The 25,451-nt window shown below is 45.5% G+C and overlaps 1 non-coding gene across 1 annotated transcript; it reads left to right on the plus strand.

Annotated features, from left to right (window-relative positions):
- Positions 1-23,802: 23,802 nt before the first annotated feature.
- LOC118759285 (U6 spliceosomal RNA) lies at positions 23,803-23,909 on the plus strand. The gene has a single exon (XR_004996089.2). It is a non-coding gene; the product is annotated as a U6 spliceosomal RNA (small nuclear RNA).
- The last annotated feature ends 1,542 nt before the right edge of the window (positions 23,910-25,451 follow it).

Here is a 25,451-nt window from a genome sequence, read left to right on the forward strand (position 1 = left end):
TGCAAACAAATTTTTAAAAATCCTTGTTTAGAACTTGCCTTTGTGCTCACCTGTATGACCCACAGAGTGCACACACCTGGAGGGTTGTGTCTGGCCTCCAGCACTTACAGTGGACCTGGCCCACACCGCTCAACAAATGGCAACAGATGGCATCACCCACTCTCCTCCCTAACAATAAACATTGTACAATACAGTGTGCCAGACGACTCTTGTTTCTTTTACCCCAAAACAAACACACAAAACAAGACATCACCAAAGTGATGTGTTTGGCAAGGTGTCTTATTTCTCTAATAGCATGGGCAACATGCCAAGAAGCAGGTATGGCACAGTTACGATGCTCAGTCGTGACCTTTCCCTTTTCCCTTTCATTCTTACCTCATGTCCTCATTTCCTTGCTAAGATCCCTGAAATGCAAACTTCATCTGCCACTGTTCAAAATACTCTTCAAAAACTTGCCCAAAAATTCATTCAAACAAGGAAAAACTAGTGCCATTTATGTGATAATCACGGAAAATAATGTGGGTCAAAGCATAAAAGGCTTGTGAGAGGGGCCAGCAATGTAGTACAGCAAGTTAAACCGCTGCTAGAAAGATGGGCATTCCATACAAGCACCAATTCAAATCCAAGCTGCTCCATTTCTGATCCAGCTCCTGCTAATGCACCTGGGAAAGCACAGAAGATGGTCAGAGTGCCTGTGTCCTGGCCACCAATGGGGTAGACCTGAATGGAGTTCTAGGCCAATAAGCATCAAGAGTTTCCAAGGAACCGTGCCCACATCACGTATCAGAGTACTGGATTTGATTCCCAGCCCCAGCTCCTGGTTCCCACTTCTGCCAATGCACACCCTGGAGGACAGAGGCAATCACTCAGGTAATTGGGCTCCTGCCACTCATATGAAAGGCATGGACTGAATTCCTAGTTCCTAGCTTCAGGCCCAGCCCAGACCCAGCCCTGCCCACTGCAGGCAATGAAGCAGTGAATACAATCAAATCTCGCTCACTCACTCACCATTTATTTATCTATATCTTTCTCTCACCTTCTCAAATAATTTTTAAATAATAGCATCTGACACAGGATATGTATATAATAAATATGTATCAAATAAGCCAATGAATGAACACAAGCAAAAATTGTTACTGTAATATCCCAAAATAAACTGACTTGAATTTACCTCCAGTCTTACACCAGGTCATATCACATTAGTCAATAAACACATGAATCAGCTTGGGGTTTTGGCTGTACTCTATAGCAGTGTCATGAAAAAAACCATTTCAATGATGGTGATCCGGTAAATTCCTACTATTGCTGGTTATCAACAAGTCAACCTAGACATAATGATTGGCTTCCAATGTACAGTTTCGAGTCAGTGTATCTGTTTTCAGCTAGACCATCTCATTTACCCATGAAATCATTCATTTCACCTCATCATGCCCCTACTCCATTCTTTATAATTAGGAATTCCAAACATTTCTCATGTTCCTCAGGCTTTATATTTCACTCAGCACTGGTGGAAAAGAGAAGCCATCCTATCTTTCCTATTCATTTTTAAGCGAATGTGATCAGCAGCAGAAAGGTTTATAATCCTGGGTCACACCTCCCTAAATCCACCCTCAGCAATGTAAATTTGGTCTCCTCAACGAGAAGAGGAGCCTGCTTCCTCAGCCCAGTATCAGGGCTAACCTTGTGACTCACACTGTCTGGAAAATACAGCAGATCGCACACTTCTGCTCACTCTACTGAAACCCTGTCTAGTTTCTACATGAACAAAGCAGGGCTAGCCTACTGCACATATGGAACAGAACAGTCTTCCCAGGCAAGGCCATTCAGCCACCCCAGGAGCAATGGCAGATACATAACTGAGCCCACCTTAGCACAGAATCACTCATCTGTCTCCAATCCAAAACTGCTGCTCCACAAAATCATAAGATTAACAAGGAATTGTAAGCCAGTCAGCTCCGAGGTGACACTTCTTTCAAACCAAAGCTAAATCATAAACTTTCCTAAACCTGCTCTGTTGCTTCTTTCCTCTACTCTCGTCTCAAGCAGTCGTGATAGCTTTCCCAGAGCTTCCTTTGCCTAAGCACATCCTCTTCCTCCTGGAATGCCTTCCCCATCTGTTCTACCTGGGAAACTCGCACGAAGGCTCAGCAAATTCCACCTCCACAATCTCCCTTCCTGCCACTTACCACAGAACCTTCCCCTTCCAACTCACAGCACATACACACTTTCATCTTGGCCCTTATTTTTGTGCCCGTCCATCACAAAGGACTGTTAGTTCCTAAAAGGGTTCTGATGACGCTTTACTTACCTCTATCATCCAGGATGCAATCACAAAGAGGAACTGCTCAATAAATACTGAGCTTATTATAACAAATACTTTAGCACCTCTCATTGACATCACCTCTTCTCTACATACACTATCTCTGCCTTCATCACAGCCCCATTGCCTGTGATAACGATAATTCCCTGTGCCCCAGCCAGCCTTGTCTCGTACTCCCATAGTAAAACGTAAACATCTCCAACATGGACCCGGCAAAGTAGCCTAATGGCTAAAATCCTTGCCTTGCACGTCCAGGATCCCATATGAGCACCACTTCATGTCCCAGCTACTCCACTTCCCAGCCAGCTCCCTGCTTGTGGCTGGGAGAGCAGCTGAGGACAGCCCAAAGCCTTGGGACCTTGCACCTGCGTGGGAGACCTGGAAGAAGCTCCTGGCTTCAGATCAGCTCAGCTTTGGGCTGTTGCGGCCACTTGGAAAGTGAACCAGCGGATGGAAGATCTTTCTGTCTGTCCTTCTTTTTCTGTATGTCTGCCTTTCCAATAAAAATAAATAAATCTTTAAAAAAAAAAAAAAAAAGAACACCTTAAACATAGCATCACAGTTTTTACAGTGTTTTTACCACAAAATTTTGTTACATTTGCCCAGCACCTGTGGATAAAAAACATCATCCAGTTATAAAATAAAAAAAGAAGTACAGAGACTTTTAGTGAGATTTTCTCTCAGGGCCCCCTCTCCACGCATGAGGAAGGAGATAGAGGTGCGAAGTAAAAGCAGGCAAAATGGTGTGGGTAAGGGTTTTACACCCCTTTTGACATTGGTGCTGGCACAGACTCTGCCTGAGCCCTAATAAGGCAAGGAATGCTCGCCAAGGCTCATCATTGGCCAGCGCAGCCCTGCTAGTCCCATGACGGGCCTGGCTCCGGCGACCTTGCTGAGCTCCGGGCTGAGGCAGGTGTGAAGTGTCAGGTCTGAAATAAACCCAGCCCCACTCCTGCGCCCCTGGCAGCCATCACTCTCAACTCTTTCAAGGCATTTTTATGTCTATTTCCCCACCTAATAACCTTTTTAAAATTATTACTATTAAGTTATGTGTTTGTAAAGTACAGCAACAGAGAGACATAATTCTTCTACCTGCTAATCATTCCTCAAATGGCCGCAAGCCAGGCCTGAGTCAGGCCAAAGTCAGGAGCACAGAACTTCATTCTGGTCTCCCACACGGGCAGCAGGGCCCAAGTACCTGAAGTATCACCCTCTGCCTACCTAGGAACATTAGCAGGGAGCTGGCTCAGAAGCTGTACTCTGTCTGACACAGCATGCAAGCATTTGCAAGTGGTGGCTTAACCCATCATACCAAAATGCCACCTTAAATAATGGCTATTTATAACCACCTACAAATAGGTGGCTAATTTACGACAAAACTAATTTTAACAGTAAAAAAAGAATCTGTTTTCTGAAAAAATTTTTGATCCCATAAAGCTTGCTCTTAGGATGCTGATAACTATAAATAATTGCTGAGTAATCTATCACAGGTAGGGAACTTCCGGCTGGCAGCCCATATAAGCCCATAAAATCATCTGGTCTGGGTCTGCCCAGACAACCACAGGCAGGATGAGAAATTCAATAAATCTGTACCACTCTTAAGCTGCTCATTCTGCATGGCCTGTGAATGATATTATAAATATTCAAATGACCCTTGGCAGAAAAAAAAAAAAGGTTCCCCATCCCCACCAGATTCCACTAAAGAGAAAAAAAAATCTTCTCTTGCCTTCTAGAAAGTTTTCCAGAGCAGCACTGGGGTCCTCTGTCACACTCTGTCACACTCACAGCCCCACGTGATGTACACCCTACTGATGTGTCTACTCTAGGGCGGGAAGCAAAGCATTGCCCGGTCACGCCTCGCCCGACTCCACAGAGCACAGGTGTGTGCAGCAACGGCGCCTCACGCCGGCCGCGCCAGAGACAGCCAGCTGGGCACAGAAGGAAAAGGATAAGGCCCTGTGCCCCAGCCAGCCTTGCCTGGTACCCCACAGTAAAATGCACACACAGTAAAATGAAACGCAGTACCAACCCCACCACAGTAGAACCAGGGCCTAACAGGGCCTCCCCTACCTGCAGGACCAGAATTCGGGGCTCCATGGCCAGGACGCCTAACGCCATCCCTCCCACAACCTCGAGCAGGCCAACAAGTGGAGTCCCGGGGCCCCAGGGTGGGGGCCGGGGAGCCCAGTGAGCATCACCTGTGGCCGGAAGCAGCGAGGTGTGGGGCCGGAGTCGTCCTCAACGCGGGCAGCACGCAGCCGAGTGGGCGCTGGTCTTCGCCGGCTCCGGGTGACCTTCCACTACGGTTTTTACCACAGGACTTGGCGTCCAAGCGACTCCAACCCCAGCAAGGGGCTTGCCAGGACACTTTATTCCCTCCAGACACTTTGCCAAGTCGTTTGGAACACACCAAACGCAGAAGGTGGACGAAGCTGGGCTAGGCCCGCCCTCTAGGGCTGAAACAGCGACGGACAGGCGCCGCTGACTAACCGCCAGCCTCGGCGTCGGGCGCCGTCTAGTGGCAGAATGGCGGGAGTGTTCGCCAGCTCAGAGAAAAGACTGCACAAAGGCAGGTCTTGAAGGCGGAGGAAAAAGTCGAATACTTAAATGTACAGACAACAATATCCAACAAGCACTAAGAACGTCCAGGAAACAATGGCCTCGTCTAATTCCTATTTAACTTTAAAAGGTTCTAGAAACGGGGGAAGGGGCAGAAGTCCTTGATATAGTGTGCTAATCCTCACCCTTCAAGCGCAGGTTCGAGTCCCGGCTGCTCCGCTTCCCTTCCAGCTCCCTGTTAATGGCCTGGGAAAGCAGTGGAGGACAGCCCAAGTGCTGGGGTCCCTGCACACATGTGGGAGACCTGGAAGAAGCTCCTGGCTCATGCCTTTGGCTCAGCTGCAGCTGAGTGAACAAGCAAATGGAATATTTTTTCTCTGTGTCTCTCCTTCTCTCTGTAAATTTATCTTCCCGATTAAAAATAAATAATTTTAAGTGCTTTCAAACTCCACAGCATAGCAATGAACATTGACCAGAAAAAAATCTTATAAATATAAGAAAACAACAAAATCCACTTTTTTCTGCTGTGACCAAACACACCACATACCACAGTCAGGGGAGAAAAACAAAAAATCACTTTACACTTTACACACCTTGTTTCAAATTAGTCCTGAAAATAATCAAGACCTTCAGTGCTTTCCCAAGAATTGCTGACTTTGCCAGTGAATGTGTTTGCCCCTGAAAGCTGGTCTTCCTTGCAAAATGCTAAATGTAAAATCTTTTTGCTTTCTCACTGCTTATGTCTCTAAGCTATTTTTTCATCCAGTGGGGCTGAATAAACTCTGTGACTTAAGAAGTCCACCACTCAGACCAACTAGACATAATTTTTATTTCCAGCTGTCAGTACAATCCTTGTGTTTGAGCTGAAATCATTCTCTTTCAGAAGGAACAAAGTGCTGTGTCCCCTGAAACAACCCTGCCTCGGTCAAGGGACATCTCAGTGGGCACTGCTCAAATTTGTAGCATGTCCCTTCCCTTCTCATTCTGGAGCTGTTCCAAGCAATATGTGAGGCTCTGCTGAGAATCAAGAAAGCAAGTTTCGCCTTCATACTTGTCCCCTCCATCAATTTTCGTGTGCCCTGTTCCCTCCACTCAAAAGGAAAGAATTTAACCTGCAACAGGGGAAGAGAACAGAGACTATGGGTGAAAAAAAAAAAGAAAGAAAAGTCAGGAAGAGCTAAAACATTAGTGCAGGTAAGAGGTGGCAGTGGACTAGAATGGGAACAGCAAGTGAGTGAGAAATAGCTGTGTTCAATTCCCTGCAAAGGCTGAGGAGGCCAGGAAGGGTATAAACTGGGAACTAGACGCAGAGGGCTAGCAAAGACCCTGAGGCTCCAGAGCACAGAAAGCACATTCACAATCACCTTTACTCTTCAGGAAAGAGTGAAATATCATGGATATGTAAAAGCAGCCATTGGATTTAAATTTTAACTACAAACATGTAGACTTAAGGGAAAACTGTCTTGACAGTGGCCTTTGCAAAAATAAGCTAAGGATCTCAATGGATCTCAAGTTCATTGTGACTCACAGGACAGCCAAGAGAGTCGATAACTGAATATAGTGACTTGGGATGGACACTAGCCCAACTACTGAGACCCCCGTGTCCCACCAGAGAGGACCTAGACTTGGGTTCAATTCACATCTTGACTTCAGTTCTCTACTCGTGAATGTCCTGGGAGAAGCAATACTGTTCAAGTAACTGGGTACTTTTTACCCACATGGAAGACCAGAATTAAGCTTCTGCCTCCCAGCTGAAGCCCTGGCCCAGTCCCAGCTATTGCTGGCATTTGAGGATTTAACCAGTGAATGGAAGCACCTTGGGTGTATGTTGAATATGTGTAATTGCTGTCTCTCAAATAATTCTAAATGCAATTAAATGAAATATAGTAATTGAGGTAGAGCATCTGAGTTGAAGAAAATAATATTTTCTATCCCATGCTGGTAAAATTACATCTAAAATTTCTTCCATTGTTAAAATTTATAAATCTTGGGCCTGCACAGTGGCCTAGTGGCTAAAGTCTTTGTCTGGAACACATCGGGATCCCATATGGGCACTGGTTCTAATCCTGGCAGCCCCACTTCCCATCCAGCTCCCTGCTTGTGGCCTGGGAAAGCAGTCCAGGACGGCCCAAAGCCTTGGGATCCTGTATCTGCGTGGGAGACGTGGGAGAAGTTCCTGGCTCCTAGTTTAGGGTCAGTGCAGCTCTGGCCGATGCGGTCACTTGGGGAGTGAATCATTGGATGGAAGATCTTCTTCTCTGTCTCTCCTCCTCTCTGTATATCTGACTTTGTAATAAAAATAAGTAAAATCTTTTTAAAATCTTTTATAAATCTCCAAATATGTCTCTGAAAGAAACAACATGAGGATGAGCATTCAGCACCGGAGTGAAGATACTGTTTGGGATGCCCATATCTAGTACCGAAATTCCTGGTTCAAGTCCCTGTTCTGCTCCCCAATTCCAGCCTCTTGCTAATTTGCACCCTAGAACAGCAGGTAATGATTCAAGTACATGGGAAATCCAAACTAAATTAAATGCTCCTGGCTTCAGTTCAACCCAGCCAGCCCTGGCTCGTGTGGACATTTGGAGAGTAAATCAGCAGTTGGATGATACCTGCCTGTCATTGTCTCTCTATTTTTCAATAAATAAATGGCATTTTTAAAAAGAGAGAAAAATATATTTTTATAAATATGCATGTGAATATAAATGAGGGGCCACCTGTGTTTACAGTGATTCCATTGAGAAGGAATCACCAAGGACCACGTCACACGACATGAATTCATAGACTACAGCAAGCTTATTATTCACACGTGATGATGGGCGTTCTCTGTGATTCTGTCCTAACAAAAGAATAAGCCTCCCACATTCCACTCTGCTCATCTGACTTGCGTCCAGAGCATCTCTGCTGATATGGGAGACAGTAGATCAGTAAGAGTACCTGCCATCCACGCATGCATGCGGCGGAGCAGCACAAGCACAGCAGTCAACCAAGTCAAGAGGCAGGTGTTCTACAAACATCTCAGGCTCTAGTTTTCTGGTCTGCATGACCTCAGGTCAGTAACTTTGCCCGGCATCTTGCAGTCTTAAGCTGTAAAAAAAAAAAAAAAAAAAAAAAAAAAAAAAAAAGCATGTAACAACCTCATTGTCTCCCCAAAAATAAGGCTGTCAAAGACAAAGGAGTGTGCTGCCACCAACAGCCACCTATGGCACAGTGAGCAAACACAAGAGAGAGTTATCCACCCCTTCTGAGAGGAATTCACTCTGAGCCCTCCAGAGGGGAAAAAAGGAAATGAGAAAGTAAAAGAAGGACACGGAGCCAGAACAAAAGCCTCCTCCTCGGAAGCAAGTTAAAGACATTTGTCTTTCCAGAAACACGTATACCCAAGATAGCAGAGCTTCACAGCACACCAGCCAGTAATGGAGTGCAAGAGAGGTCATGGCCAAAGATGAACGCAGTATCCGCGGCACAGCAGAAATGAATGATCTGGGCCACAGGAACAGACCGTTCTTCCAGGGCGGGCTCTCCTCTGTCCGCCCCACCCAGTTTGTAAGGCTGTGTGTGATAGTGTGGGACAGAGAGCAGAAAAACGAAAGCTGAGTCCCCCAGGCAGCTCCGGGGGAATTAGTGACAATACTCACTTATCTCAGCTCTCCTAATAGACCTGCCACAACATCTCACCAACTGAAAAACACTTCCTTGTGTTTTGACTTTTGGGGGGGGGGGTTTGTTTGTTTTCTCTCTCTCTCTCTCTCTCTCTCTCTCTCTCTCTTCCTCCCTCCAGTTTTCAGGCATTTCATTCCTACATAAGAAGAAAGAGCCTGAAAACACAAGAACTCAGAAAATCAAAACCACTGTTCCTCTGAAACAATTCCAAGCAAAATCTACAAAAATAAAAACGAATGGATCCTCTGGATTTAGCCTGAGAAGTTGAGTTGGCTGAAAACTATACTATCTCCCCAGCAAAAGGAACATGGGCATTCAGAGCTCTGGCAGAGCGTAAGGTCTCTGCATTTCCGTTTTAAAGCAAGATTACTTTTCTTAGGAATGTTTCGTTTCTAAATGGCTGGACATAAAATTTACTACAGTGTGGTTTCTGTCTGCGGCTTCTGAAAAAAAGTCATTCCTGTCTCTCATTCTCTTGTTTCAATTAAGCACTTGTTCTCTTTGCAGACTACATAATCAATATAGACATGTCCATTGCTCTTCTAGCTGATTCCTATTATTTCTCATTACTGCCTCTGTTCCGAGTCCCTGCTTCTCACCAGGTATTAAATATTGAGACACTGCCCCGCCGTGGCCTGTGTCAGGGTCACTGCCTGACGGTTGTGTAATCAATTAGCTTGGCATCAGATCCCTGTTTCAATTGTCTTTTTCGAGGAAATTTAATTATGATTAATATCTTTTCATGACTTTAAAATTATACAGACACGATTCCATACCCAGTCATGCTTGTTAAAAATCATAAATCAATTTATTTCCTCTAGATATGACAAGACCTTTCCAATTCTGACTGAGTTTTAACAATGTAAAATCTAACAGAAAGGGCCTGGTGTAGTAGCCTAGTGACTAAAGTCTTCACCATGCATGCACCGCTAGGATCTCATATGGGCGCCGGTTCTAATCCCGGTGGTCCTGCTTCTCATCCAGCTCCCTGCTTGTGGCCCGGGAAAGCAGTTGAGGATGGCCCAATTGCTTGGGATCCTGCACCAGGAGGAGACTTCAGGCTCCTGGCTTCAGATTGCCTCAGCTCTGGCCGTTGCGGCCGCTTGGGGTATGAATCAGCAAACAGAAGATCTTCCCTGTCTCTCCTCCTCTGTGCATCTGACGTTCCGGTAAAAATAAATAAATCTGTAAAAAAAATCTAACAGAAAGTAAAAGAATACTCTTTGTTCCTTTCACTGAGAAACCCTTTCCACAAGATCTCTGTGGGTGGGACAAAGATTTTCCAAGCAAGTCTGATAAATACAAGATAAAGAACATTTTCTATAATTATGAGATAAAGAAAGATGTGCTCAAACAATAGTGAAATTCGCTTGAGGAAAGGGGGAGACGAAATCCCAGAGCCTCTGGAAATGTACATTAAAATAACTTTTTTTAAAAAAGAAATGAAAAATATTATAATGCTCTTTCAAAGAAGATTCAATTCCTCGTTAATTATTGTATCTTTGATAAAGTACAGAAGGGAAATGGCAAGTGCATGAACAGAAAAGCAGGGTGTGAGCAGTGATTTATGGACAAAATGCATAAGGATTTTCAAAAGCTGAATTTTAAATTTATTATAATCCCGCAACATTCCATTACGTAATATCACTTCAGTTCTTAAGTATTTTTATATTTTTTTAAATGAAATTCAGGTTGCAAGGCTTGCATTCCTGGAGAGCTGAAGTAAATCAAATTCTTAAAATCAAATACAAAGAAATTCAAAGAAGTGGTTGTCCATAAATAGAAGCCTGGTGGTAAATCCCCCAACCTGTGAGACACAGGATCTATTTCTAGGAAAAAAAAAATCACTCTGAATGTAATCATTTAAGTCTGGATTTTGTGCTTAGTTTTCTGAGAGTGGGGCACATCTATATAGAGAGTTTGCGAATATTTGCGATATCATCTGTACCTTACCAAACACTTCTCATGACCCCCAAATTAATCATAACATTTCCCAACAGTAAATACTCATATTCCCCATGTCCTCCACACAGTTTTTCTTCAACTTGCATAGTAAACTAGTGAAACTAACACCAGATCTCTTACCTGTATTAACAAATGTTTCCAAAATTTGGGATTACAGTGAAAAGGTGACCATGTGAATTTGTAATGTCATATTAAGGGTAAAAAGCAACTGTGTCAACTTGTAATGTCACGTTGAAGCTAATAAAACCACCCAGGAAGTATTTAACCCTATAGAGTAACATAATTTTGCTTAATTTGCTCTATCATTCATTAGGGCTCAGCTTCCCTAACAGCATATGTTAGCTTACACATTTTTGTCGAGTTGAGATGTCCATGATTTCATCCATTTCCAAAGACAATACCAGAAGTCACAGCTTTATTGTCCTATTGGAAATTAACTAGTTTTGTTTCTAACCTAGCAAATTCAAGTCAGGAAATTAGTCCTCAAAATCCCCCGTTGAATCACTTTAGTTGTCTCATTCATAAAATAAATGTTGACATATTCCTAATTTTTTAATCTTGAACAAACTCACTTCAGTTCATTCATACAATTCTAACATTAAAATGATAGTCCCTTCCTCCTTTCTTCTCATACTGATCATTTATCTATATCTGAAAGTCATGTTGCAGTGTCTTTGAAAATTGTATCTAGGGCCCGGCATGGTAAGTCTTGCCTGGCACACAAAGGGATCCCATGTGGGCACTGTTTCATGTCCCAGTGGTCCTGCTTCCCATCCAACTCCCTGCCTGTGGCCTGCTAAAGCAATACAGGATGGCCCAAAGCTTTGGGACGCTGCACCCACATGGGAGACCCAGAAGAAGCTCCAGGCTCCTGGCTTCGGATCAGCTCAACTCTGGCTGTTGCAAGCACTTGAGAAGTGAATCAGCTGACAGAAGACCTTTCTCTGTCTCTTCTCTGTATATCTGACCTTCCAATAAAATAAATAGATAGATAGATAGATAGATAGATAGATAGATAGATAGATATTGTACCTTAACACCTGCCTCTAGTGTTATTCCTGATTTCTTTTATGGCTGGAGACAGGCAGATTACATAAGCCCAGTCTCTGAGACACAGCAGAAGTCTGATGTGGGCTTGTAGACATGTCCATTCCCAATGACAGAGACAAATGTGCCCCTTCACTGTTGGTGGGTTTCTGGAATTGGGGCAAATAATCATGACCCCTACAGGCGAGAAAAAAGAAAGACCAGGATTTCCTCAGAGATTCCAGTCTTGATATTATTGAGCCCAAGAAACAAGAGCAGCAGCAAGCATCAACCTCGAAACTTCTTAGATGAGAAAAAGAAATCCCCATTTGTTACAGCCAATGTGAACCAAGGTATTGTCGTCCTTGGTTTCTTCAGCCAAATGCAGATGCACCCTCCTGTGTGGTCCCCATTTCGTAAGTTTCAACATTAGCAATCCTAAAAGCAAGTTCTACGCAGCCTAAAATCTACACCACAGAAGAATGCAATTCCCAAAGAGATCATGGAGCAGCTTAGGAATGCATTACAGCCATCTAAAATCAAATGGACGTGGTCTCCTCTGGCTCAAGATGAGTAACGAGCTGCCTCAAGCACTCGGCTTCCCTTCCAAAGACCGAACTTGTGCGCTCTGAACGTCAGACCCTGCTTCTGCAGACACTCCTTCAAGGCTTAACGACCAGAGGAGCAAACAGAAGTGGCCATGGTGCCCTGCAGTGCCTGGCATTCCTTCTGTTTCCCTCTCACAGTCTAGGTTTCACCTGGTCTGAGCCCTGCCTTGGCCTTCTCTTAATTCCCACTACCAGCAAATGCATCGCTACAAGCTGCTAAGCAAAGATCACCAGCTACTGAGGGGGACTCTACACACATAACTCAGCTCAGCTTAAGCCTGCTGCCGGACCTTTGCCTTTGCCTCACCCTTGGATAACGACGTTTCCATGGCTGACTGTTGCATGCTCAAGGCTCACTCCTGGCTTCCCACTGGAAGGAGAGTCCTGATTTCCTTTTATGAATCTCTTCCACAGAAAGGATAGTTACTTGATGCGGGTCCAATAAAAAGTCTTCTGCAACCTTCAGGAACTCTTGAGTCGGCCAAGCGCAGAAAGAGAGAGTGGGAAAGAGAAGGGAGGGAGAGAAGAAGAGAAAAGGGGAAACAGAGGCAAAAAGCAAGTACAAGATCCCTAGGTGGGACACGGGCAGTGTGAGACACACACACAGTTTCTCAGATCTGTGCACTTTAGACTACTCTACCCTCATTAAATATTCACAATGTCCTATGCAAGGCAGGTATTTATTGTTAGGCGAATTTTACTTGTAGCAGAATTAATGCCTAGGGAGATTACACAGCAAAAATACAGCTAAAATAGAATTTGAACCCAGGCCTGTTCTTCCTGACTCATTGTTGCAATAGCTTCCTTTTTCCTCCCCTGCCCCTCTCCACTGCTCTCCTCTGGAGACAGACAAGCACAGGGTGCCCTATTATAAGGACTTCTTTTGGTGTTGATGTTGTCGTCGTTTTAGATCACACTCACAATGCGGTAACGCCTCTCCTTGTCCTAATGGCTGCTGTTCAAAGGATGTGGAGAAAGCGGGGCTCTTCTGCAATGCTGATGGAAATGCAAATCACTGAAGGCCCTGTGGAAAACAGTGTGCATATTTCTTCTAAAAACTTGCCATAGAAGCCAGCAGATCCTCTACTGGGTACATGAATATGTTGTATCAAACGGATACCTGCACCAACCATGTTTATAGCAGCGCTGTTCACTGCAACCAAAATGTGGAATCAACCAAGCTGTCCATCATCACATGAATGGATACAGCAAATGTGATACATACACAACAGAATCTTATTCAGTTACAAAAGGATGGAATTCTACCATTTGCATCAAAATGGAGGCACCTGGAGGATATCATGTTGCATGAAATAAGCCAGGCACAGTAAGCCAACTACCACAGGGTCTCCGTTATATGTAGGAGCTAAGTTTTTTTAAGGAGAGAAAATTCAAAAAGCAAGCAAAATGGGCCCAGCACAGTAGTCTAGCAGCTGAAGTCCTCGTCTTGCATGCCCTGAGATCCCATATGGGCACCAGTTCCAATCCCGGCAGTCCCGCATCCTATCCAGCTCCCTGCTCGTGGCCAGGGAAAACAGTTGAAGATGGCCCACAGCCTTGGTTCCCTGCCCCCTCGTGGAAGACCTGAAGAGGCTCCAGGCTCCTGGGTTTGGATCGGCTCAGCTCCTGCCGTTGCAGTCTCTTGGAGAGTGAATCAGCAGAGGGAAGATCTTCCTCTCTGTCTCCCCTCCTCTTTGTGTATTTGACTTTCCAATAAAAATAAATAAGTCTTTAAAAAACAGCAAGCAAAAAATGTTAATGTGTATCAGCATTGTTATAAGTATACTTTTATGAATCTTTTTCTATGTCTTTATCAAGCCAATGACTAAGAATGGTGTACTACTATAGCTCAGTGATCTGTGATTATTTTAAAAATACCATATATTAAGGAATGGTCATCCTTTTTTTTTTTTTTTAAGATTTATTCATTTTATTACAGCCAGATATATACAGAGGAGAGACAGAGAGGAAGATCTTCCGTCCTATGATTCACTCCCCAAGTGAGCCGCAACGGGCCGATGCGCGCCGATCCGAGCTGATCCGATGCCGGGAACCTGGAACCTCTTCCGGGTCTCCCACGCGGGTGCAGTGTCCCAATGCATTGGGCCGTCCTCGACTGCTTTCCCAGGCCACAAGCAGGGAGCTGGATGGGAAGTGGAGCTGCCGGGATTAGAACCAGCGCCCATATGGGATCCCGGGGCTTTCAAGGCGAGGACTTTAGCCGCTAGGCCACGCCGCCCGGAGGAATGGTCATCCTTACATCTGAGCACTGTTTATAGCTCTTGCCTATATCCCACTAAACTAGGGTTTTGGTGGTTTTTTTGTTTGTTTTGCTTTTTACTTACTCAATTTCTTATTTGGTAAGGCTTTTACTGTAATATACATTAAAAATATGCTAGCTCAGAGACTGAAAGAGGAAGAGAAGAAGGCAGGGTGGGGAAGGGAGGAAAACATTACCATGTTCTTAGATTTGCATATATGAACAATACTGAATCTACTAAAAACTAACTAAAAATACTTTATAAACGTTTTGAAAACAAAAATATTTGAAAAGCAGAGTGAGAAAGAGAGAGGGACCTTCCATCTGCTGGTTTACTCCCAAATGGTAGCAACAGCCAGGGTTGAGCCAAGCCGAAGTCAGGAACCAGGAGTTCCATCCTGTTCTCCCACAAGGATGGGTGGGACCCAAGTACTTGGCCCAACTTCTGCTGATTTTCTGGGTGCACTAGCAGGGAACTGGATCAAAAGCAGAATTGTGGCCTCAAGCCAGTGTTCTGATATAAGATGCCAGCATCACTAGCCCCTGTGCCATACTGTTGGCCTCCTACGTGGATTTCCAGTGTTCCTTTGGCCTCTCGCACGGGTAGAGCTACATCTTCTTTCTTTTCACTTTATTAGTTTCATTCCTTTCTTTTGACTCAAAGGTTGTGTGGTCCCTGCCGTTCTACCATCACCCCCACCCTCCTTATCTTGATTTTCTTTTTCCTGACTCTATCGCATGTATAGCAAGCCTGTGTAAAACAGAGTAGGTGGACATGAGCAACTGGAAAAAGAAGATGACATGGAAGATTAGAGAAGCAACAATATAAGAATGTGACAATTGCCTGGGAAGGGACTTCTGAGTCCTTACACACAATCAAGCGATGTAAACCAAAGGCAAGTTCATGGAGGCCTTAGCAACTGTGCATGTGAGCCTGGCAGCCCCAGCTGACCACCACTTTCTACCCTGGAGGAAATGGGGCAGCGCAGCAACAACTCCCTCTCCCTGGGCACTTCCTGTCTTCCTGTCTGGGTAACCAAACGTCTGAATGGGCCTATTTGAGATCTTTTCCTTAATTGATCAAACATAAAGATGAACTATAACCTTGAACCCAACGTCATTATTCCCCAACCATAGAAAAGCCACGATTACAAAGGGGCATACCTTTTCTGGTGAAGTTACTTCTGCAACAATCAATGTCTAAGACAGAAAGCCAGGAGAGCCTAGCACCGAGGAGCCCGGGATGGAGTAGCCATGGCTCTTGTTCTAACACAGACCTGTGAAGGGCTCCAGGTGAAGAGGCCACAAGAACCTAACATGCTCTCAAAGTGGGGAAAGGTACTTAAAAGTACCTTTTTCTCAGGGGCAGATGTTGTGCAATGTCAAGTTCAGCTGCCACTTGTAACACCAACATCCCCAAATCAGAGAGTAGGTTTGAGTTCTCACTACTCCACTTCTTCCTGAGGTGCCCAGGAACCAGCAGGTGACAGCCCACATATTTTGGTCTCAGTATCTGCCATCCATGTGGGAGACCAGGCTGGGGTCCCTGTCTCCTGGTTTCAGGCTGGCCCAGACTTGGAAGTTGTAGCCATTTGTGGAGAAAAACTGCAGAGGCAAGATCTGTGCGTGTCTGTCTTTCTAGCATATTCCACACCCTCTCCTTCTCTCTCTACATTCAAATAAATGAACCTCTTTTAAATACTCTTTCAGTGTTGCGCTTGCCGGTGCTGCGTGAGAGGAACCAGGGTTCTCTGCCGTGCATGTGGTTCTGTGTGCTCTGTGCTTCAAGCCTGGCTAAGTGACAAAGCAGAGTGAGGGCTGTTTGCTGACACAGGCACCAACACAAAGCCTCCCCCAGCTTCTTAGGGGCTCAGGGAGGTAGGGACTTTCAGGCAAATGGATCCTGTTTAAGCAAAAAAAACAAAACCCTCTTTCAGGGATAATTATTTTGTCCAACTCTCACTCTGCACACAATTATTACTCAGAATTGACACTTGCCGAAGAGTGGCAAAGCCTCAGCTCAATGTCAAGTTCAGCGAAGCCTTCTATTTTCCTTAAAGGAAAAAGGTTTCAAATCTATTTTACCATCCTGACAGCAGTGACAAATGGGACTTTAACTCAGACAGATTACAGACGAATTTCCCAAACAAAAGTCTTATGCAAATAAAGAGCCACCAGCATTTTTTTTATGTCAGAATGCTCGTAGGATTTCTTTGACATTTGTTAAAAAAAAAAAAGTTACCAGTTCCCCTTTCTTTATTACCTTTTTCACTTATTATTGGCATTGGAGTTGATGCTGGATGCATGAAGAGAAGGGGCTGAGAAGCCAAAGTCAGGAAAACAAGAGGCTCTTGGAGCAGGTCACAGGTCACAGGGTCACGGCCACAGGGTCAGCAGGCAAGGACTCAGACGTGCAGCATCAGAGCAGAGGTGAGTCAACACACTCTTCAGAGACCCCAAATAAGCTCTGGGGCTTACCAGGCAACGAGGCCTCTGTTGCCACTCAGCTCTGCCTTGTGGCACTAAGGCCGCCCTGAGACTCAACTAGTGGGTGTGAGTGTGGTTGTGGCTGTGTTCTGAGAGAACTTTGTATGAAATCGGAGAAGGAGCTGCATTTATCCCTTGGACTATCTTTACAGCCCCAGGATTTTTGAAGTGGAGGGGATTTAAATAACTGCATGGGACTGTTGCTTAACCCTTGCAGTGCAGTGGGTTAAGCCCCCACTAGCGATGCAGGGTTCCCATGTAACCACTCCCAGCTGCTCCACTGTGATCCAGTTCCCTGCGGATGAGCCTGGGAAAGCAACTGAAGGCCCAAGTGCTTGGCCCCTGACACCCATGCAGGTGACCCAGCTGGAGTTCCAGGTTCCTGGCTCTGGCCTGGCCTATCCCTAGCTATTGCAGCCAACAGAGAGTGAACCAGCAAATGGAAGATCTCTCTCTCTCTCTCTCTCTCCTGTCCCTCTCTCCCTCCCTACGTATCTCTCTCTCTCTCTCTCTCTCTCTCTCTCTCTCTCTCTCTCTCTCTCTTTCGCTCTCTGAAACTCAGCTCAATCCATAGAACCACAACGCAGGCCCCTTGTATGGGAGCTTTATAACAACAACTCCCGCTAACTGTCAAGGGTAAAGGCGGGGGGTTGGTGTTTGGCAACAATCTGAAGGGAAGAGGGTTAAGAGAAAAAAACTAAAGTCTTTCACAGACACCCAGATTTTTCTTCCTGCCCTCCTGCAACAGAGGCTCCCAACAAGGCATATCAGATCAGTTTGCAAGCAAAAAAGGATTAAAAGCTGTGAGAAGACAATACAATGAATAAGCTTAACAGTCATTTTAAAGTCAGGAGAAAGTGGCCACAGTGACATGCTGCCGATGAATGGATGTCTCTCTAATTATCAGGCTACACGGTTCAATAATTGGATTGACACTAAAAGCAAGGAGACAGTGACAGCTTGCCACCTGCTGCAGAGCAAGAGTGCCCAGACAGAATCCTTGGAGGAAAACTGCAACACAGGAAGAGATTGTGGCTGGAATGTCCCGCTGCTACCAACTTTCACACCCCGATCACACATGCCTCTCACCTACAAGTTCCTCTTACTTGGCCACTAGGAAGCTATTCTCTATACTAATTCAGGCTGAAGTACCAATGACTAGCAATACTGTGTACGTCATTTATCACTCAGAGGTTTAAGAATTTTTCCTGGCCCAGTGCAGTAGCCTAGCAGCTAAAGTCCTCACCTTGCACGTGCCAGGTTCCCATATGGATGCCAGCTCTAATCCCGGCTGCTCTGCTTCCCATCCTGTTCCCTTCTTCTGGCCTGGGAAAGCAGTTGAGGATGACTCAAAGCCTTGGAACCCTACAACCGCATAGGAGACCCAGAAGAGGCGCTGGGCTCCTGGCTTTGGATCGGCACAGCTATGGCTGTTGCAGTTGCTTGGGGAGTGAATCATCGGATAAAAGATCTTCCTCTTTGTCTCTCCTCTTCTCTGTATGTCTAACTTTCAAAAATATATATATATTAAAAAAAAGAATTTTTTCAAAGAGTCCTTGGAGTTTGTAATTCCTTTACCTAAGTGAAAGATTCTATTAAGGCAAGAACAATTAGATATTTTTAGATATTTTGCCAAGGAGTCCCTCTCCTCCTAAAATGACGCTACACTGACTGCTACCAACCCATTCAACAACAACAAAAAAGCGACAGATTCTAGGTGGGCTTTAGCTCCAGGAGTGAAGACCCCAATTAAGACGCCCACATTGCAGATCAGAGTCCTTAGGCAGGAGTCCTGGCTCCGCTCCCAGTACCAGGTTCCTGCTGATGTGAACTCCGGGAGGCAGCAAGGGATGCCTTAGGTGGCTGGGTTCCCACTCACCGGGATACTGAGACCTGCAATGAGTTCATGCCTTGCTTAGGCCTCGGCCAAACCATGCAACTGTGTGCTTACGGGAATCAACCACAAGATGAAGGCCGACTGGCTCACTCACTCACTCTCCCTGCTTCCCTCCCTCCCTATCTTCCTTTGTCTTTGTCTCTGCCTTTCAAGTAATTTTGAGTAGATTTGAACTACAGTTATACATAATGTCAGATGATTTTTCATTGAAGGTACGTCCTGAACATTAAACGCTTTGTGGCAGCTTGTGTCCCACAAACATGTCGCCTTCCACGTCTCACCTTTGGAAAGGGCCGTGCTTACTCCGAGTTCTCACCTACGAATGGAAGGAGAAATAGAATGTTTGTTAAGTACGCTCAAGTTACACAGACTGTGTGGAGTAGCTGCACTGAGCGCGGGGACGCCTCCAGAACTGGATCAGGCAAAGGGGAAGGGCCCTCTCCTACCCTCAGTGCCTGGAAAAGGCAGGCTGGAAATAGCTATCTCACAGTTTTCCCAGCTTGGGCTTATGGGCAGCCCAGCAGGGGTTTTCTGTTTTGTTTTGTCTTGTTTTGTTTTGTTTTGTTTTGTTTTGTTTTGTTTGCCTCTAAAATTTATTTGCTTTTATTGGAAAAGCAGATTTACAGAGAAAAGGAGAAACAGAGACAGATTTTCCATCCACTGGCTTACTCCCCAAGTGGCTGCAATGCCTAGAGCTGATCTGAAACCAGGAGCCAGGAGCTTCTTCCGGGTCTCCCATAAGACTTCAGGGTCGGGCCCGGCAGCATGGTCTAGCAGCTAAAGTCCTCGCCTTGAAAGCCCCGGGATCCCATATGGGCGCCGGTTCTAATCCCGGCAGCTCCACTTCCCATGCAGCTCCCTGCTTGTGGCCTAGGAAAGCAGTTGAGGACGGCCCAAAGCTTTGGGACCCTGCACCCGCGTGGGAGACCCGGAAGAGGTTCCAGGCTCCCGGCATCGGATTGGCACGCACCGGCCCGTTGTGGCTCACTTAGGGAGTGAATCATAGGAGGGAAGATCTTCCTCTCTGTCTCTCCTCCTCTGTGTATATCTGGCTGTAATAAAATGAATAAATCTTAAAAAAAAAAAAAAAAGACTTCAGGGTCCCATCCCTCTACTACTTTCCCAGGCCACAAGCAGGGAGCTGGATGGGAAGCGGAGCAGCTGGGATAAGAACTGGTGCCAATATGGGATCCTTGCGGATGCAAGATGAGGACTTTAGCCGCTAGGCTACCGTGCCCAGCAATTTTCTTTAAAACAATCCAGTCCATCGCCTCTTAGGCACAGGGGCAGGACTGACACATGGTCTGTGACTTCCCAGATCCACACATCTCACGCTGTTGCCTGCCCAGCTTAACCTCACTCTCTGGATATGCAGCAGCCTGTCTTACAAACATCTAGCCTTCTGCTCACCACACTGAGTCTGAGGCAGGACTTCTGAGACCTCGGCTCCACCCACTTCAATAGCTGTAAACTGAGAGGCCCCAGTCCCAGGGCCCCAGTCCTGGTAACGCAATGAACGAAGATCTCAGGATGGACTAATCGAACTCTCCCTGCTTGTCTGAAGCCTCGTACAAAGTGGCTCACAGCACCATTCAGTTGAGCTAAGGGACGGGGGAGGGGAGAAGGAAGTGCTTTTCCAAGCACGCCCGCACCAGCAATGGTGTGATGGGTGGTTTCTCCAACAAAGTGCTGAAAGACATTCTTCTTCAAAACCCAAATTACCTGTGACCGAAGAATTTCCCAAAGTCTCTCTCCCACTGAGAGCCTATCCTTGCAATATTGTTTGAAGACCGAGGTCTTGGGGCCGGCATGATAGCTTAATCAGCCAATTCTCATCTTGCAAGCGCCAGCATCCCATATGGGCACTGGTTTGTTTCCTGGCTGCTCCACTTCCCATCCAGCTCCCTGCTTGTGGCCTGGGAAAGCAGTCGAGGACGGCCCAAAGCTTTGGGACCCTGCACCAGCGTGGGACACCCGGAAGAGGCTCCAGGCTTCTAGCTTCAGATCGGCTCACTCCAGCCACTGTGACTGCTTAGGGAGTAAATCAGCAGACAGAAGAACTTCCTCTCTGTCTCTCCTTGCCTTGTAAATCAGCCTTTCTGATGAAAATAAATCTAAATTTAAGTGTATTATATGTGTGTGTGTGTATATATATGACTGAGATCATATTAGCATGACTTCCTCATTCTCGTTTCACCCCTTTGTAATACATAACAATATTCTCATGACCACAGATCAGAATAAAAGGAAGCGCATTCCTTTTGATGGCACACGGCCAAGCCCCAACAGCAGAGCTGAGAGGAGCAGCCCTGGGTGGGGGAACCACAAGGAGAAGGCGAAGTGGAAGAGAGCCCCTCCCTCAGCTGCCCAGAAACGCCAGCCCTGCAAGACACAGCACAACCCAGAGGAAGAGCTGGGCCGGGACCCAGGGCTCCTGAACCTATGCAGCTTCTAGCAGCTCACAGCCCCAGAATGTTCTGATAACAGGGCCAGTGGCCCCAGTGGCTTGTTGCTGAAGGTCCATCCAGTCCCAGTGTGTCTGCACCCACTCCATCCACATGGGGGCAGTAGAATGTGAAGGAACATGTTGGAAACAAGGACAATTATTGCCAAGACCTGTCTGGGTGGGTATTTGACACAGCAGTTAAGCCAGTTAAGCCACCGCTGGAGACACCCACATCCCATACTGAGGCACCTGCGTGAGTCCCAGCTTCCCTCCCGATTCTAGCTTCCTGCCAGTGCGCTCTGTGGGAGACAGCCAGAAACGACCCCTTGGGTCTCTGCTATCCCCGTGGCTGATCTAAAGTTCCAACTTCAGGCTGATACAACCCTGGTGTTACAAGCAATGCGGGAGTGAACCAGCAAAGGGAACATCTTTTCCAAGTGTCTCTCTCCATCTTTGAAAATAAATATTTAGGATAGATATATACTCAAATATATACACGCTATGAGCTGAAAATATTCAATACAGAATGGATTACTACTTGTTTCCAGCAGGTGTTTGATGATTTCCTGGGTTCTGGGCCCATTCTACAAAACACAGAGCTCCAATCAAGTTCTACATTCATAGGGGCTTTGAGATTTCTTTTGTAATGTCTCTTTTAGAGTATCTGAATAAATCATTTCTTCTCCATTTCTCTTGGTTAACAGATTGTATATCTTACTCCTAAGCAAGAATCAAATTGGTGACTATGCTTTTTATTTTAAATTGGAAAGTCAGGTATAGAGAGAGGAGGAGAGACAGAGAGGAAGATCTTCCGTCTGCTGATTCACTCCCTAAGCAGCCGCAATGGCCTGCAGCAGAGCCGATCCAAAGCCAGGAGCCAGGAGCCTCTTTGGGTCTTCCACAAGGATGCAGGGTCCCAAGGCTTTCGGTCATCCTCAACTGCTTTCCCAGGCCACGAACCTGTGTCTATATGGGATGCCGACACTTTAAAGCGAGGAGAACTTTAGCTGCTAGGCTAGCGCGCCGGGGTCGGTGACTATGCTTCAGCAGCAGAACCCAGCCTTCTTTTTAGTGACAAAGCCCAAGTTTGCCTTCAAAGAGCACCACCTAGTGCCTGAGTGTGGGATTGCATGCAGCCTGGACAGTTTACTTCCCAGTCTGCATGAAATGGAGACAGATTTTTTCAAATCAAGTGACAACCTTATTTATTTACAATAGTATTTCAAGTTTGCATTAAGCTGGAACTGAGACATTGTTAAGTTCATATTTTAAAGTTTTTCAAATATTCTAAAATGATGCAATACAAAGTGATCCCCCCCCAAAGTGCTGACAGATTTTAAGTCACTAACATACTGTAACTTAACAAACCTAACAGCAGCAGATTCTAGATAACATTTTCAATTTCTTTTTTTAGGGCCCGGCACAGTGGCCTAGCAGCTAAGCCCTCCCCTTGAACGCCCCGGGATTCCATATGGGCGCCAGTTCTAATCCCCGCAGTCCCACTTCCCATCCAGCTCCCTGCTTGTGGCCTGGGAAAGCAGTCGAGGACGGCCCAAAGCCTTGGGACCCTGCATCCATGAGGGAGACTTGGAAGAAGTTCCTGTCTCCTGGCTTCGGATCAATGCAGCTCTGGCCACAAGCAGGGAGCTAGATGGGAAGGAGCAGCCGGGGTTAAAAACCAGTGCCCATATGGGATCCCAGTGCATTCAAGGCAAGGACTTTGACCACTATGCTATCGAATCAAGCCCATGTCCGACAGTTTCCTAACAGTATCTTAGAGGGGCAAATGCCTTCTTTTCATTAGTGAGAAATATTTCCTGAAAGTGAAGTTATTCTTCTAAGGGTCAAAGAGGTTACACTATTCATGAATAGTATTTTTTCCCACGGGCTCACACTTAGATATAACATTTAAGCCTTGAAAGGTGTAATCAAACAGGTAAGGCTGATAGAGGATGTGTTCCAGCATTTCTCGAATAAACTCAAATTTTAGGTTCTTGCTTGGAGTAAAAGCTCTTTATAAGTTTGTTCTCAAATTGTAAGCGTTCTCCATGCTTTGCTGGGTATCCCTCTGTTCTCTGGGGACTGCCCCAAACACCCGCAGACAGAAGGCACCAAGACACTCTTCGTCAGGCACCTTAGGCAAATACACTCAGCTGCATTCTTTACTAACTACATAGCTAAATGACCAATGAGCTTGCAAAATGTGACTTGTCCTAAGAAGCAGAACAGTATGGGGCCTGGCGCGGTAGCTCAGTGTCTACAAGTCCTCGCCTTTCATGCACCAAGATCCCATGGGTGCCGGTTCTAATCCCAGCAGCCCCGCTTCCCATCTAGCTCCCTGCTTGTGGCCTGGGAAAGCAGTTGAGGACGGCCCAAAACCTTGGGACCCTATACCCATGTGGGAGACCCGGAAGAGGTTCCAGGTTCCCGGCTTCGGATTGGCTCACACCGGCCATTGAGCTCACTTGGGGAGTGAATCATCGGATGGAAGATCTTCCTGTCTGTCTCTCCTCCTCTGTGTATATCTGACTTTGTAATAAAAATAAATAAATCTTTTAAAAAAATTTTATGCTGCTCACTTCGGCAGCACATATACTAAAATTGGAACGATACAGAGAAGATTAGCGTGGCCCCTGTGCAAGGATGACATGTAAATTCATGAAGCGTTCCATATTAAAAAAAAATATGTATGGCTCTGGCAAAACAGGAAACACTCCCTTTCTGTTTTAGACAATGCCAGCAGAATCAACACTGGCATCTCATGAGAAACATCATCCTTTAGAAGACAACAATCACTTGTTCAGATAATTTCTAGCAAATTCATAACAATCAATTACAAAAGGAGGGGACCAAGGCCCCCAAATGCATACTGACCCATAGACAAGCTTGGATAAAGCTCAGAATGGGAAGGTGGGTTTTGGAACAGTAAGGGATGCCATATAATTGTCAAAACTGTATGAAAATTCACTAATTGTGAGTAACTTCTATAATAAAATTTGTATTCAACATAAAAAATCCAAACAAGGACCAAGATCACCAGGAGCGCCATCTTGAGGCAAAACAATAATTTGCAACGCTCCCTAGTCAATTCTGTTCACAACAGATTTGTTTTTATTTTTCATTTATTTTAATTTTGCATTTATTGTTATTGCTATTACCATTCTTCTATGATACAGTTTCATAGGCTCTGGAATTTCCTTTATCCCCTTCTCTAAATCCCCTTCCCCCACACACTGATTTCCCCTATGCTATTAAGATAGTATAGTTCTTCATAAACAGTTACAAGCCCATCATTGCGGGCATGGACAATGGCAGAGAGTCCAGCATCCTATTGTCAGAATATATTCAACAGTTTCATTGGGAGTCTGTCTTTGATCTGGAAGTAGAGATGCATACTGCATTGTATCCTCACATCTGAAAATTACACTGTTACTATACATGCCCTTAAATGAAACAGATTTTTGAGTCAAGTGTTTTGACTCACAGGTACAAGTCATGCTAAGGACATATGTAAATTTTCCTGGCACAAGAAAACTGGGTTAAGTCATAATCTGTTTTTAAGAAAAATTCAGTGTGCTTAAGACACTAAATTACTAAGTCCCGAGTGTTGAGCTTAACAAGGTTGTAGATAGCTTTCTACAAACGAAATTCACTTGAGGTCAATCATGAATCCTTATCATTTTTTTTCTAAGACGGAGGGGAGCGGGGGCAGTCAGATTTACAGAGAGAAGGAAGGCAAAAGATCTTCCTTCCATCTGTTGGAGCTGAGCTGATCCGAGGCCAGGAGCCAGGAGTTCTTCCAGGTCTCCCACGTGGGTGCAGGGTCCCAAGGGCTTGGATTGTCCTCAACTGCCTTCCCAAGATACAAGCAGGCAGCTGGATGGGAAGCAGGGCCGGGACACAAACCGGCACCCAGATGGGATCACAGCAAGTGCAAGGCGAGAACTTTAGCTACTAGGCAATCCTCTGGGCCCGAATTCTTGTACTTTTCAAAAACACCACAGAAGAAAGGACCGGAAGGCAAGGTGACTTTGGCAGGACCAGTGAGAACTGACAGGAACAGGGAACACAGTCCGCCTCAGGCTGCATCTTCTCTTTGTCTGCCAGTGGTTTTTTCTGTTTTTGTTTTGTTTTGTTCTGTTTTTTTGGGTGTTTTTATTTTAATATTTTGTTATCTTGCTACCTCTCCCAGGCTCACGAAATTCAACTAACCAATTACA

This window comes from Ochotona princeps, chromosome 6 (genome assembly GCF_030435755.1).
Source record: "Ochotona princeps isolate mOchPri1 chromosome 6, mOchPri1.hap1, whole genome shotgun sequence".
In the NCBI taxonomy this organism is placed as follows: Eukaryota; Metazoa; Chordata; class Mammalia; order Lagomorpha; family Ochotonidae; genus Ochotona; species Ochotona princeps.